Here is a 14693-nt window from a genome sequence, read left to right as displayed (position 1 = left end):
ACCCCACCCCTAGCTCGGGCCCCTCACACTCTCCCCATCCTATCCCTTCCCACCTTATCTGAGGAGGGCCAGAGGAGGATGTCTCTGGCCTGGCTGGAGCTGCTCCGGCAGGCTGGGCAGTGCAGCCGCAGCTGCTCTGGTGAGCCAGACCGGCTCCAGCGGGCTGGGCCAGGCGGCGCGGCAGCAGCGTGCTCCAGCGGGCTGGGCGGCGCGGCCACAGCCTGCTCTGGGGGGCAGGGCCAAGCGGCACAGCTGCAGCCTGCCAGCCCCGGAGCTGCAGCTGCTTCGGAGGCTGGGGGGGGGGGGGGGGGGGGGGGAGCAGCGTGGCCAGAAGCGGAGAGACTCTGGCCCCGCCTCTTCCCTTCTGGCTCTCCTGGCTGTGCTCCCTCTGTCGGGGGGAGGGGCTGTGTCCCACCTCTCCCTCTCTATACCCGTTCTCTGGTGCTTCCCGTTTTTTACTAAAAAAATTCGGCTTATGAACGAGTATATACGGTAATCACATTGTAAATCATGATGTGAAAGATTTATAGTGCTGCTTTCAATAGGATAAAGTATACAGTGTTGTGTCAAGACAATCTAAATTTTTCTGCTTCTGACCTCAGAGATCCATAAATGTATTGTAAAATTATTTGATCTCATAGTATAGGGAACTTACTGGGATCCATTTTAATTTCTCTGAACCTTGCTGAAGTCACGACTAATGATGAATGGAGGGGAAAATATGGCATTTAGAAGGACTCCTAATACTAATAACTCCTTCATTTCAACAATTCAGCATATACAGATATACTATTCAAATATATTTTGATGCTGTAGGATTCCTAACCAGGAACATATATTTTGTTAACAGACAGAGAATAATAAGCTAGATGTTAAAGACTGAAAGGCTGCAAAGCCCAAAGAAAAAAACAAGGAGGGTTACACGCATGGGACACGCCTCAGAAAAAAACATCAGATTAAATCAGTTACATTATGTGGAAGATGCGATGGTGAATTTAAGTAGATCTCTAATGCAGGAGAGGGCACTGAGAACTTCAGGTTATTTTTTGTGTAAACAGATCCTCCTAAGGTGCACTATCAAAATATTGAACAGCCCTGAAGTGCTATAAGTTAGCTTCAGGTGAAGTTTTACAGAAAAAAATTGGTACCAATACAGCTGAATAACTAGAAGTGTTTCAAAGCAGGATGAATTATAGAGAACTGACAAGATGGAACAATCAACGCACAAAATGAATGCACTGAGAGATGCAACATGGATCAGCCAGACTGCGCATTATGTATTTTTATTCCATGGTACCTGAGAATTGAGCAAAGTTTAAAGTAAAACAGGAAAATAGCATTAGAAATAAATAATGGTTAGCTTACAGCATTCAGTTAAAAGGAAAGACTTCATCACTGAAGCTGCAGAAAAGATCACTGCCAGTTCTGTTTATTAATTGATCATAGTACTAAGTAGGATCAACAGAAATCATAGCATTAAAAAAGTAACAAAAAAATCTTAATCATTTGTCTTCAGCTGCCTGGTGTAACAATTTAAAGCTTTGGAGAAGGATGGCTAAGAACTCAAAAGTAGTTTATATAGTGCAAACAAAAGCTGTGACCAATTTTTCTTCTTCAATCAAAACCACAAATTTTATGTTCATCATCATCATCATCATGTTCCCATTACGCCTCTGGTGTTTAGGGCAGCAACAAAGCTCCTCCACTCCTGTCTGTTTCTGGCAAGTCTTTCAATGGTTCCCCCGTTGTGCCCCGGGTTTTTCAGCTCGGCTTCCACAGCTCTTCGCCATGTAGTTTTCCGGCAGCCTCATTTTCGCTTGCCTTCAGGTGTCCATCTTATTGCTACTCTGGTGATGGAATCAGTTTCCATCTTAAGCACATAACTGATCCATCTCCAACGCCTCCTGGCAATGAGGGTGCTCATATCCTCTTGGCTGCACTGTGTCAATAGATCTTGGTTTGAGATTGTTCTGGGCCAAAAGATACGGAGGATTTTTCTGAAGCAGGTTGTATGGAATGAAGATACTTTGGACATATTTTCTCATATCCGAGCATTCTGCACTATAAAGTAATGCTGGAAGTATGCAGCTCTGATGTCATGTTTATATATATTTTATGTTCATAAAAGGGTATTTTATGTGCTTCCGTAGCTTATATTTTTTAGAAACGTGCAAACTCACAAGAACAAGGAAACTTCAAATTAAGTACACAACTATTGATAACTTAACCCTCTGTAACAACATATCTCCCACTGTTTTAGGGTGTTGCAGAATTAGTCTGGCAGCCTATTAACTGAACTTAATTTTGGTGTGATAATTTCCTTTACAGCTTTCAAGTTCCATCTGCAAAAATGTAGTTTACATAGTAGATTTCACCTTTTTATCATCATCCCTTTCACAGGCTGCTTCTGAGAGACTGAGTGATTTTCTACCTCTTGAAACGTTACAGCGGCACAGCTACACCGCTGTAGCACTTCAGCGTACATACACACTACCTATGCAGACCGGAAAACCCCTCCCATCGGCATAGTTAATCCACCTCCCCAAGAGGCGATAGCTAGGTCAACGGAAGAATTCTTCTGTCAACCTAGTGTTATCTATGCAGGGACTTAGGTCAGTTTAACTATATTGCTCAAGGATGTGGATTTCCCCTGAGTGATATAGTTAAGCCAACGTAATTTTCTAGTGTCGACCAGGCCTAAGTGTTCTCTTTTTTTCAATCATGGTAAAACCATAGGATTTTCAGGTTTAGGTTTCATTCCTTCTCTCTTTGATAACCAGTGAAATTCATTCCTTGTGAAGTTTGAGGCTTTTCTGAAAGGCCATTTACCCTGGCCACTGCGACAAAGGTCATGTCTACACTGAAGATTTTAAGGAACTCTCCCAGTGTTGATCTCACACCAGTCCAGCTCCACCTGCGTTAGCAACACTGGAAGTAATACCAAAAGCCAATGACAGGCACTTTTGTCACCTTGCTGGATCAACTAGCTCTGAGCAGAATTAGATGACCACATGGTAAAGATGCCTGCAGCAAGCTTGGACTAGTGTTCCTACCATTACTAGGACCCATGGGTCTGCACTTCTGCCAGACCAAAGTAAGAAAAATTCCCTAAAATTCTCAACACAGATACAGTCCAAATAGCAGTTTCTGTGCCCAAGGCTTCTAAACCACTTTAGGTAGTTGTGAGTACAAGTGAAAAGGGGAACAGGAATCTGGATTTTTCCCTATTTAGTCTGAAAGAATTTAAGTCTTTTAAACCAGAAGTGATCACAGTTGCAAATAAAGCAAAGTAAATGAGGCACAGCTTTGTAAAACATACAGGAAAGAAACTGAAAACTTAAGAGTCTTTCGGAATGATTTTTAGCATATTATTATAAAAGTGACCAAAATTTGATACAGTTTGATTATATGCAAAAAGAAGAACAGGAGGACTTGTGGCACCTTAGAGACTAACAAATTTATTAGAGCATAAGCTTTCGTGGACTATAGCCCACTTCTTCGGATGCATATAGAATGGAACATATATTGAGGAGATATATATACACACATACAGAGAGCATAAACAGGTGGGAGTTGTCTTACCACCTCTGAGAGGCCAATTAATTAAGAGAAAAAAAACTTTTGAAGTGATAATCAAGCTAGCCCAGCACAGACAGACAGTTAGATAACAAGTGTGAGAATACTTACAAGGGGAGATAGATTTCAATGTTTGTAATGGCCCAACCATTCCCAGTCCTTATTTAAACCGGAGTTGATTGTGTCTAGTTTGCATATCAATTCTAGCTCAGCAGTTTCTCGTTGGAGTCTGTTTTTGAAGTTTTTCTGTTGTAATATAGCCACCCGCAGGTCTGTCACTGAATGACCAGACAGGTTAAAGTGTTCTCCCACTGGTTTTTGAGTATTTTGATTCCTGATGTCAGATTTGTGTCCATTAATTCTTTTGCGTAGAGACTGTCCGGTTTGGCCAATGTACATGGCAGAGGGGCATTGCTGGCACATGATGGCATATATCACATTGGTAGATGTGCAGGTGAACGAGCCCCTGATGGTATGGCTGATGTGATTAGGTCCTATTCCATATCTATTCCAGTGACATCATCATAGGACCTAATCACATCAGCCATACCATCAGGGGCTCGTTCACCTGCACATCTACCAATGTGATATATGCCATCATGTGCCAGCAATGCCCCTCTGCCATGTACATTGGCCAAACCGGACAGTCTCTACGCAAAAGAATTAATGGACACAAATCTGACATCAGGAATCAAAATACTCAAAAACCAGTGGGAGAACACTTTAACCTGTCTGGTCATTCAGTGACAGACCTGCGGGTGGCTATATTACAACAGAAAAACTTCAAAAACAGACTCCAACGAGAAACTGCTGAGCTAGAATTGATATGCAAACTAGACACAATCAACTCCGGTTTAAATAAGGACTGGGAATGGTTGGGCCATTACAAACATTGAAATCTATCTCCCCTTGTAAGTATTCTCACACTTGTTATCTAACTGTCTGTCTGTGCTGGGCTAGCTTGATTATCACTTCAAAAGTTTTTTTTCTCTTAATTAATTGGCCTCTCAGAGGTGGTAAGACAACTCCCACCTGTTTATGCTCTCTGTATGTGTGTATATATATCTCCTCAATATATGTTCCATTCTATATGCATCCGAAGAAGTGGGCTATAGTCCACGAAAGCTTATGCTCTAATAAATTTGTTAGTCTCTAAGGTGCCACAAGTCCTCCTGTTCTTCTTTTTGCGGATACAGACTAACACGGCTGCTACTCTGAAACCTTTGATTATATGAAGGTTATATCAAATCTTTTAGAAATGGATATTTCCCATATTTCTATTGTCCTAGAATCGGACAAATTCATAACTGAATGAAAAGCAACTGACTTTAAGCATAATTCAGGTAAATGAGGTGACGCTGGTAGAAATGAGGAAGCATTTTGAGTAAGTGACAAGAGATATGGCCCTTTTCTATTGAGGGTATCTGTCTCTAACATTTTAGATTGAATAAGACCACAAGACTGCATAAAAAAAAAGGATGGTCTTGTGGTTAAGGAATATGATGGGGAATCAGGAGATGTAGGCTTTATTCCTGAATCTGTCACATATTTCTTTTGTGACCTTAGGCAAGTCACTTCACTACTATGCCTCAGTTCCCCCATCCGTCAAATGATGAGAATACTCTCTCTCTCTCAGGGCTGTTGTAAGCCTAAATTTAACATTTGTAAGCCATCTTGTAACATTTTAAAGCCTACTGGGTTTTTTTATACATTATTTGTATTGCATATGCACCCAGGTTTGATGGAAATGTTCATATATAATCGAAAACAATTATAATCATCCACTTAATTGAAAAACAATAGAAATCTCAATTTAAGTTTTCAAAACAAATCTGATTTCTCTCTTCCATTTAAAGTTTTATATTGATAACACAAGGGATCTTAAAGTGACTTACAGTGCATTCTACCAAGAGCAGACACGGAAAGATCCCAAATGGCACCAATCTGAATGATCTATCAGGGTGAGAGCAAGGCAAATAAACAGAATGGAAAGATAGAGAGAACATTTGCTGCATCATATAGCAAATATCCATCTTTAACAACATGGTGACATTTAGCCTTTTCCACTACTGCCAGCATTTTTTCCAGCATGATATTTATTCACAGCTCCAAATGCTGAAAGAATCTCTCTATTCTCAGAAATCACACTACTAAAAAAAAAAAAAAAAAAAAATGCTTTTTTTTTAAGCAGTAAACAGGACATAAAGACCTAGTTTTTATTCCTCACCACTAAAGGCTATTGGAAGTGTTTCACAAATAGATTAGTGTATTACTTTCTTCACTACATCTTTCAAAGCTGTAAGCATAATTCATACAAAAAGATCTTTGCTTGATGATTGGAATTATATACAATAGTAATAAAGATATGAAAAATTCTCCTCTCTCTATTTAAAGTAGTCTGACAACCTTACCTCTAGGTTTTCATGGACGAATGTGTTACCAACAATAAATGGTTATTGTGTCTATTCTATTTCATTTTGTATAAAAACGTGTGAGTACATGCTTCAATGGAAAAACTGATCTAGTGCAGCAGTCTCTATATCAAACAATATAAAATTTTGAATACCTATAAGTGGGAATTGAAACTCAGCAGCAGTCATCAAAACAGTCACTTTATACATAACTTTTAATAAAGAGACTTGTGATGACAAATGGCAGAGATCTTTCTAACAGATATTCTGGTTCTCTCAAGTCTAATCCCTATTTTACGTATTCAGCTTTATAGGGGAAGATTCGTACAGAATTGTTTTCTTTACAGCAGTATGAAACATACCCTCACATGTAGTTTACCAGCTTGGGTGCAAATTGCAACACACCATTGTCCCTTCATTTTTAACTCCATTCGGTTAATGGAAATAATTGAAACCCAAATAGAAATTGAGAGATGTGAACCATTAAAATATATATGTAACTAATAGGTCCATTGTGTGTCCTAGTTTTACAGTCCAGTTCAAGGATGAAAATTCTTGGCATACAAACATGGATTCTTTTTTAACATTCTATTTAAATAACAGGAACTGTCTATTTTGTATCTTACAAAGGGGTTGTAGCCATGTTGGTCCCAGGACATTACAGAGACAAGGTGGGTGACATAAAATATTTTTTATTGGAACAACTTCTGTTGATGAAAGAAACACGCTTTCGAGGTACACAGAGGTCTTCCTCAGGTCTGTGTCGCTCTGTGTGGTTCGAAAGCTTGTCTCTTTCAACAGAATTTGGTCCAATAAAAGATATTACCTCAACACCTTGTCTTTCTATTCTGTGTCTTGTTAAGTATAGCAGCAGCAACATATACTGAAACATCCTACACCAATTATACAAAAGAATCTAAAAAAGAAGTTTAAACAAAACAAAAAAAGACCAAATATTTACTTTATGTAATACCAGTAATGGAAGACGAAGTCTGGTTGAAATGTCAGCATTAGATATTTCTAATATGCTTATCATTGAAGTATTCTAGATGCCATGGACACTTGTGCCTAACCTACAGGCACAAATAATAGGTTTTTTTAGAGAGAAGGGAGAGAAGTAGAAGGAAATCACAAAAACAATATGAATACAAATGTTGTCTTAAATACAAAAGTGTTTCCACTAAAATTAAGTACCACCTGAAGTGTTCGAAACACAAATCATAGCATTGTGTTTGTGTCTGTTAATCAGAAACTGAATCTGACTGCAAATAATATTAACTTTACCTGTATTTTCAGTATTCAGCCAAATGAAATACAAATTCTTTTAATGGTGAAAAATAAATTAGATGTTTAACAGATTATTAAAGCTGTAAGAATTTTACATATATCTATAGTAACAGGTAATAAGATTTTAAAAATAAATTTTAAAATGACTATGATCCCCTTTAAAGGGATATAGTATTCACAAGAACTCTACTGCCGATAAGCGACCTGCATGCTTCTAACATTACAAAATAAGCAATAAGAAAAACATGACACTATAAAGGGACGCAGCAGGTAATCTTACTGCTGCAGAGAGCAGAGCTAGTCTCGTTTTAGTAACGAGCTAGCTCTAGCAGTACTAGAAAGTAGCACATTGACCCTGCATGAGAGAGCCTCACAAAGGCAGTATTTCTCAACCCTAGCAGGGGGACCCTGGGCTACAATACAAGGTCCAGCAAGATTCATAGATTATAAAGCTAGATGGGACAAATGGTCAAATGATAATCCCAAGGACAAAGAAGAGGTAGAAATAACAATGTAGCGATCTATACTGCCATACTAAATATGAGTTCAATTCCAATCAGTTGTTCTTCAAACCACTGCCCTGGAATGAGTGAAAAGAGTGTGCTCCACTCCTAATTTAGGAGTATACAGATCAGAAGGACCTTGTGTCACTGGCTCCACATTCAGGGACCACTCTAGAAGTCTGACACAGCACTGAAAGGAAGCTCTTCAACCAGAGTGTTAGTTGGCGACAACAAAATACTTAACTGAAGCAGGAGATTGCAAAGAAGAGGAGACTCAAGACTCCAGCAAGGACCCAGAACATCCTCCTCCTCTCCCAATAGTCATTTTTAACTTGGCTTTTTAAAGGGACATTGTCAAATGAAATCTAGAATTTTTTTTTTTATGTCTTCAAAGTTGAGACATCCCTGTCCCGTGGACTCACTCCCTTGCCAATATCTGCAGTTTTATTATAATTTTCCTACTTTTTAGAATCCCCCGCCCCCAATCTCTCCCTCTCCCACTATTGCTGAAAGTGATTCAGTGATTGAAGGGTCAAAATCCACGTGCTGCTTATATAACAACCTGGTATATGGATTGTGTTAGCTCTTTTACAGGCCCAAAGTCCAGAGTTTGATTAAGAGGCCAGAGGCCTAGTAAATAGTGATTAGCTAAGAGCAGGGGCGGCTCTATGTTTTTTGCCACCCCAAGCACGGCAATCAGGCAGCCTTCGGCGGCATGCCTGTGGGCGGTCCGTGGTCACGCAGATTCGGCGGCATTTCTACGGGTGATCTGCCGGTCCCACGGCTTCAGCGAACCCACCGCCGAATTGCTGCCGAAACCGTGGGACCAGCGGACCTCCTGCAGGCACACCGCCGAAGGCCGCCTGACTGCCGCCCTCACAGCAACCGGCAGGCCGCCCCCCTGCGGCTTGCCGCCCCAGGCACACGCTTGCTGCGTTGGTGCCTGCAGCCGCCCAGGCTAAGAGAAAGCAGAATAAACAAAAGATAACCTTGCTTTTGCTAAGATAAGCCTGGTCAGCAAAACGCCAAATATTGAAGCAATAATTGTGTCTTAGTTAAAGTTGCAAACAGAACAAAGAAGCCCTGTTTCTGTTGTGTTTGTTTCTTCTGTAGGGAGATGTTCTTCCCACACACCAACCTTGAGTTTATGAAAGGTTCAAGCATGTCAGTATAAAATATGGCCTCCTTTCACCTCCCTTTCCCAGGGACCAATGCCTGCCTTAAAACCACAAATAAGCAACTTAAAAAACAACTTTTATTGCCTTATACTTTTTAATGTTTCTTTGCTTTAACCCCTAGGTATATACCTGTTAAACAATCAAAGAAGTTACTTCATTCCTATAAATCCCAAATAAAAATTACACACACACACACACACACACACATATATATATTTATTTTATAAAAGTACTAGTTGTATGTTACTTGTTAACCTAAAACCATGGGCGGAGACATTATGTAATCTTTAACTATTGGCTATTGTGCTATCTTGTCTTGCTGCTAGACCAAACCAGGGGTTTAAAACTGCCAACCCCGTCATTTCCCTCCGACCATGGAAAATCCATATAATCCTTGGTAATCAATTAATTAACAGCGTCTCCGAGTCTAATAAGCAAGGTAACACTCCGCCAGCGCTGTGTGTAATAAACTCCTATGCTTAACTTCTACACAGTGTAAATGTATGTTCCTTCAGTGACTGAAAAGGAGAAGCAGTAGAAGTGACTCTACACAAAATACTGTCAATTCCATAAGGCTAAACTGGAAAAAAAGGAGAATTATTTCCCGCTTCTAATCGTTCCATTACAAGTAACACTTAAAACTGCTGTAACAATAGATTAAGTTATCCAGAAAGGTGTCCAATTTTTAACTTCTGAAGGTGTTTCCAAGTTTTAGTGACATTTCTGAACAAAAGGTCAAAGATCTTAAATACATGCAAGCCACTTTCAGGAAACAAGATCAATTTACAGTATTAGTAGATACATTTTTTCCTATCTCCAGGGGGACAATAAGCAGTAAGTGGTTACCTCCTGTTTAACTAATAAACAGCTATTAGAGAGCTTTCATGGAAGAAGACTATGCAGTACACTTAACCTGTCTGATCTGACAGCTGATGAAGAGCTTTAGGAACACTTGGCTGCAGCGTGCACCTGCAGGTGGAAGATAATAAAACAAACCCTTTCTTTTCATGCTGATATGACAAACAGCAGATCCGGAGCTCTAAAATGTTCTTTAATATTACATTAAAGATCTTTTAAGCTGCACATAAGTCATCACGGATAGAAAACAAGCACCTCCTGTTACAGCCAGGAGGCCTCATTACTTTAGCAGGATGAATGGGGCTCTGTATAGGCATGTCCTTAAGGATCTGCCATATAAAATGTATTTTTTCTTTAATATTGAGAAGAAGAAAAAAGAGAGAACCTGCACAATTCAAAAGGTTTTCCCTCTTCGTCTGACTGAAGAACTTTGGTTTAAAATCACAAGTGAATTGAGTTATATGTACTAAACTCTCCTAGCACACTCCAGTTAACTTTCATTTTGCTGACAGGCCGTGTCAATTTACATGCAACTCAGATAAGCATGTTCTTGATACCATACAGTACAATCTGTAATTATACATAAGAATTCAGTAGTTTTGACATGCTAAGAATTTGGATGCTGCTTAAGGCAAAGCTAAAGAAACCCACTTTAAAAAGGGAGTTTTTGTGGGTTTTTTAAGAGAGACACAACACGTGATATCACACACACACACACCCCAACCAAATAACTCCCATGACTTTTATTCTAAATGGCATATTCCTTTACACTCCTAAGACTAATTACCAAAAAGGAGAAACCTCGCCTGTAATACTAGCATTACCCCATAACATCACATTCTTAGCCCACCCAGATTTCATTTGGTGAGCCCCCTGCAATGGCTGCCTGCCACCTTACCACCTCAAACTGTTAAAAAAGGCTCCCCATCCAATCTCTGTCTCTCCCACGCCCTCCCCAGCTCCTTGTCCAGGTCTCACTGCCCAACTAGTTCCAGGTTTCCCCCTCACAGCCCGGGTCCTCATCAGATCTGTCGCTTTTCCCTCCCCACACCACATTGGTTCCCAGTTAATCCCAGTCTGCTCCAAATCCTGTCTCAGGCTCCCAAGCACCCCCACATGCACCATGTTCCAGTCCATCTCTCCCCACCAGCTTCCAGACTCAGTTCTCGCCCCTGGGCTCCTTGCTCCCATCTATCCCCCAGCCCAGTTCTTCTCCCCTCTGCATTCAAATCAGGCAACTTATTCCTCCATGCTTCCCTGCCATAGTAAGAGGATCACTAAGAACACAGAGACAGGCTACCTGCTTTCAGTTCCGGTACTTAGATCCACCATGGTCCCTAGTCACTCAGAGTTGTGACTGCACGAAAAGACGTGCTCACCCCTGGGGTGGAGCACACCCAGTACAGATAGAATCTTTAGGAAATTTAACTGTGAAGGTTTAGCAAATCTCTACTAAAGAAGCACAAAGGGATATTTCAAAGGTTTACAACAGGGGTAGGCAACCTACGGCACACAAGCTGATTTTCACTGGCACTCACACTGCCCGGGTCCTGGCCACCAGTCCGGGGGGGTCTGCATTTTAATTTAATTTTAAATGAAGCTTCTTAAACATTTTTAAAACCTTATTTACTTTACATACAACAGTAGTTTAGTTCTATATGACAGACTTATAGAAAGAGACCTTCTAAAACCGTTAAAATGTATGACTGGCACGTGAAACCTTAAATTAGAGTGAATATATGAAGACTCGGCACACCACTTCTGAATGGTTGCCGACCCCTGGCTTACAACTTGGTCAAATTTGGACAGATATTCACAAGGACAGCAAAAGGCTGTGAAACTGCACAGGTAAAGTATCAGAGGGGTAGCTGTGTTAGTCTGGATCTGTGCAAAGCAACAGAGAGTCCTGAGGCACCTTTAAGACTAACAGATGTATCGGAGCATAAGCTTTCGTGGGTGAATGCCCACTTCGTCGGATGCATCCTCTTAAAGGTGCCACGGGACTCTCTGTTGCTTTGCACAGGTAAAGAGGCTTGAGAGAGACCCTGGTCAAGTAGGGACCGGACTGTGACGCTTCCCAGGCAGAAAGGCCTGGGAGAGAGAGAACCCTAACTAAAAGGGGGCAGAGACTGTTACAAGCTCTCCAAGCAAAGAGGCTTGAGAGAAGATCCTAAGGAATCAGGACAGAGGCTGAGAAACTCTCCAGGCAAGGTGACCTGGGAGATACCCTGTTCAAACAGAGAGCCCAAGAAGGTGATGGGACTGAGTGAGAAGCAACCCAAGGAACACAGCAGTAACTATTAAAGGGAAGCAGCACGTGGCTGCTGTTTATAGGGTCTCTGGGGTGGGACTCAGAGTAATGGGAGGTCTTGAGTCCCCCCGCTGGCTGCTGAGGAAATGGCCTAAGGCCCAAGAAGGGGATAAGACTTGATACTAAAAGCCCGAGAAAGGGGCTAGAATTTAAACAGGCCCAGAGATGGGGCTGAAGACCCCAGAGAGGGCCAAACCGTTTGTTGGATTTTGTTACCCCAGAAGGGGTTTGTTCATGCATATTAACTGAGAGACTTAGCCGGAGGGCTGAGCCACTGAAGACTCACCTGACAAGGGCAACAGCCAACAGGAGGCGCCAGGAAGAGGAAAGAGTGCAGGATTGCACCCGGCCAACAGGAAGTGTTCAAGAGAGATGAGTGCACCTCGTCCCAGCAGTGCAATAAGCCATGCCTATAACACATACCATTCTGTTCTTAAATTCATCGCTACACACTACTACTTTGTCTGGCAGACTGTTCTATGATCTAAAACATGCAGGACTGGAAATACCTCCTCTTCTCTAGCTTAAAAATACCATTCCGCACTTTTAGTTGAGAAAGCCAGTGAGACTACACCTACAATACCACAGCTCTGAGAACCAAAACAGCAGAAACGTAAGCCTGGGGCCAACAGCTTTTTTTTTTTTTTTAAGTTTCCCATTAGTTAGTTATTGACGGGGAGAGGGTGTTTTTGAGCACAAAATCCATACAGTTTGTGAACAGGGTCATAACTGCAGGTGCCACCCAATAGTCAGCAGGGGCCTGGCAGGTTATCTTTTTCCTGGCACTCCCCTGTTGGCAGCCACTCTGGACCTGAGGTGGTCTGTCCCTTTTGTTACTCAGCACTCTGGCCAGATCATGTTTTATGTATGCTGTTTTCAGGGTATAAAGAGTCCAGCAATTGGAGAGTCCTCTGGGTCATGCAAGGGGGCTTTGGGTCTGCCCCCCTAGTTTGAGGTCTTGGGATCTTGACCCTTTTGTCCTCAGGGTTTCTCTCCCCTAGACTCCCCGTATCAGGGGTCTGTTTCTGTCTTTGGCACTCCCTAGAGGCTGGTAGGGGAATCCAAGCCCACGCTCTCCGCTGGATTCTGATCCAGGGTCCATTGTAAGCAGCTACGTCCTGCACCACCAAATGCTCTACTGCTGCCTCCATGGATCACTTCCTACCAGATCCCTGTTTCCTAATGGGCAAAGTAGCTGGAATCAAAGATCAAGTTTCAGACCTTCTGAGACTCACATCTCTCTTCCCTTTGAGTCCAACACACCTCAGGAGCTCCTGCGAAACTCCTTCTCAGGAGTTCAGAGGGCAAGTCAGTTCACCTCCACTTTCTGCTGCCCGCCTGAGCTGGTTGCTCTCCCTTTGAGAGCCTCCTCCAAGCCATGCATGCTTGGCAGGTGTGGCAGAGTGGGGCTGCCTGGACCCAAAGCAGCTGCTTAACCCCTTCTTTTCCAGTGCTGTGTTTGTATACCCTATCATACTGTGCAACAAAAAACAGATCTGTTCCTCCTAACCTGTACACAGTTTCTAAGCAACCAGATAACGTGTTGCATATAGTACCTTCATAATTGCTGTAAAAACATTTTTGCTATATCTGCATTGCTAAATTACTGAGGAAAAGATGACTTACAGCCAATATCTGCATTCAGTGAAACCTAATAGAGCGCTTAGAGCTTGGGGTAGGTTAGCATGAAATTTAATTTTGGCAAATCCACCTGAGACCAGGGAAGCACATAATAAGCTGTACATTTGGAATTACCTGTTTTACAGTACATAAACAAACAAAAATGGTACTTCTAAATGAATACCTATTAAAGGAGAAAACGCTGCCTGTGCACAAAAAGTTACCAGAGAGAAAGAGAGAGAACTGACCACTAAAAGCGGAACTATTTGTCCTACTTTAATCAAATAAGTGTTAAAAACACTGCTGTGGTAAACAGGAACAAAAGTTTCTCCTATCTATTTTCTCCCACCTTTCATTTTGTCTCAAGTCTCAAAAATATCCATTGGTTTTCCAAGATGTGAGCCATAAAACTGGTAAAATGATAATTAGCACACAAACTTTCCAACCCACTGTTTGAGAACGTTCATGTTGCACTCTTCTACTATGCCCACCTGCTCTGAGCTTGGTAATTTCAAGACTACACCAGCTAATGAAAAACTCTTCTCTCAAAACAGCAGAATCCTTGTGAATTTCAAAACAATTTTTTCTAAACTGCATGGGGAAGAGCTCCAGCTATGCTGCGAGCCAGGACCAGCTTGAAACTCTGCCAAACTCTAGTTAATCCCACCAGCCAAGCCTCATGAAGGGGAAGGAACCTCGGTAAGTGTGTGCATATATTACAGAGTTTAAATGTAAAGATGGTACCCAGCCCATCCCCAAGTTAAGACACGGGTATCAGGTTTTCACTGTTTTACTCACACATGAAGATACAGCAGAACAAACAGCATTCCCCTGTAAGGTAAGGGAGGAGCTCATGTGGAGTAGTTTGTTTATGTACATAACAATGGCCCTTGTGTCATAGTAAGGGTTCTGGAATCCTGAGAGATCTCAATGAAATTTTTATATAAAT

General features: G+C 41.6%; 1 protein-coding gene across 2 annotated transcripts in view; it reads right to left on the bottom strand.

The window, feature by feature from the left end:
- Window positions 1–14693, bottom strand: part of CHCHD3 (coiled-coil-helix-coiled-coil-helix domain containing 3) — a 264347-nt gene that overhangs the window by 236868 nt on the left and 12786 nt on the right. The gene's annotated exons all lie outside the window — the stretch shown is intronic.

Source organism: Chrysemys picta, chromosome 1 (genome assembly GCF_011386835.1).
Source record: "Chrysemys picta bellii isolate R12L10 chromosome 1, ASM1138683v2, whole genome shotgun sequence".
NCBI classification, from domain to species: domain Eukaryota; kingdom Metazoa; phylum Chordata; order Testudines; family Emydidae; genus Chrysemys; species Chrysemys picta.
This window is presented reverse-complemented; position numbering and strand designations above follow the sequence as displayed.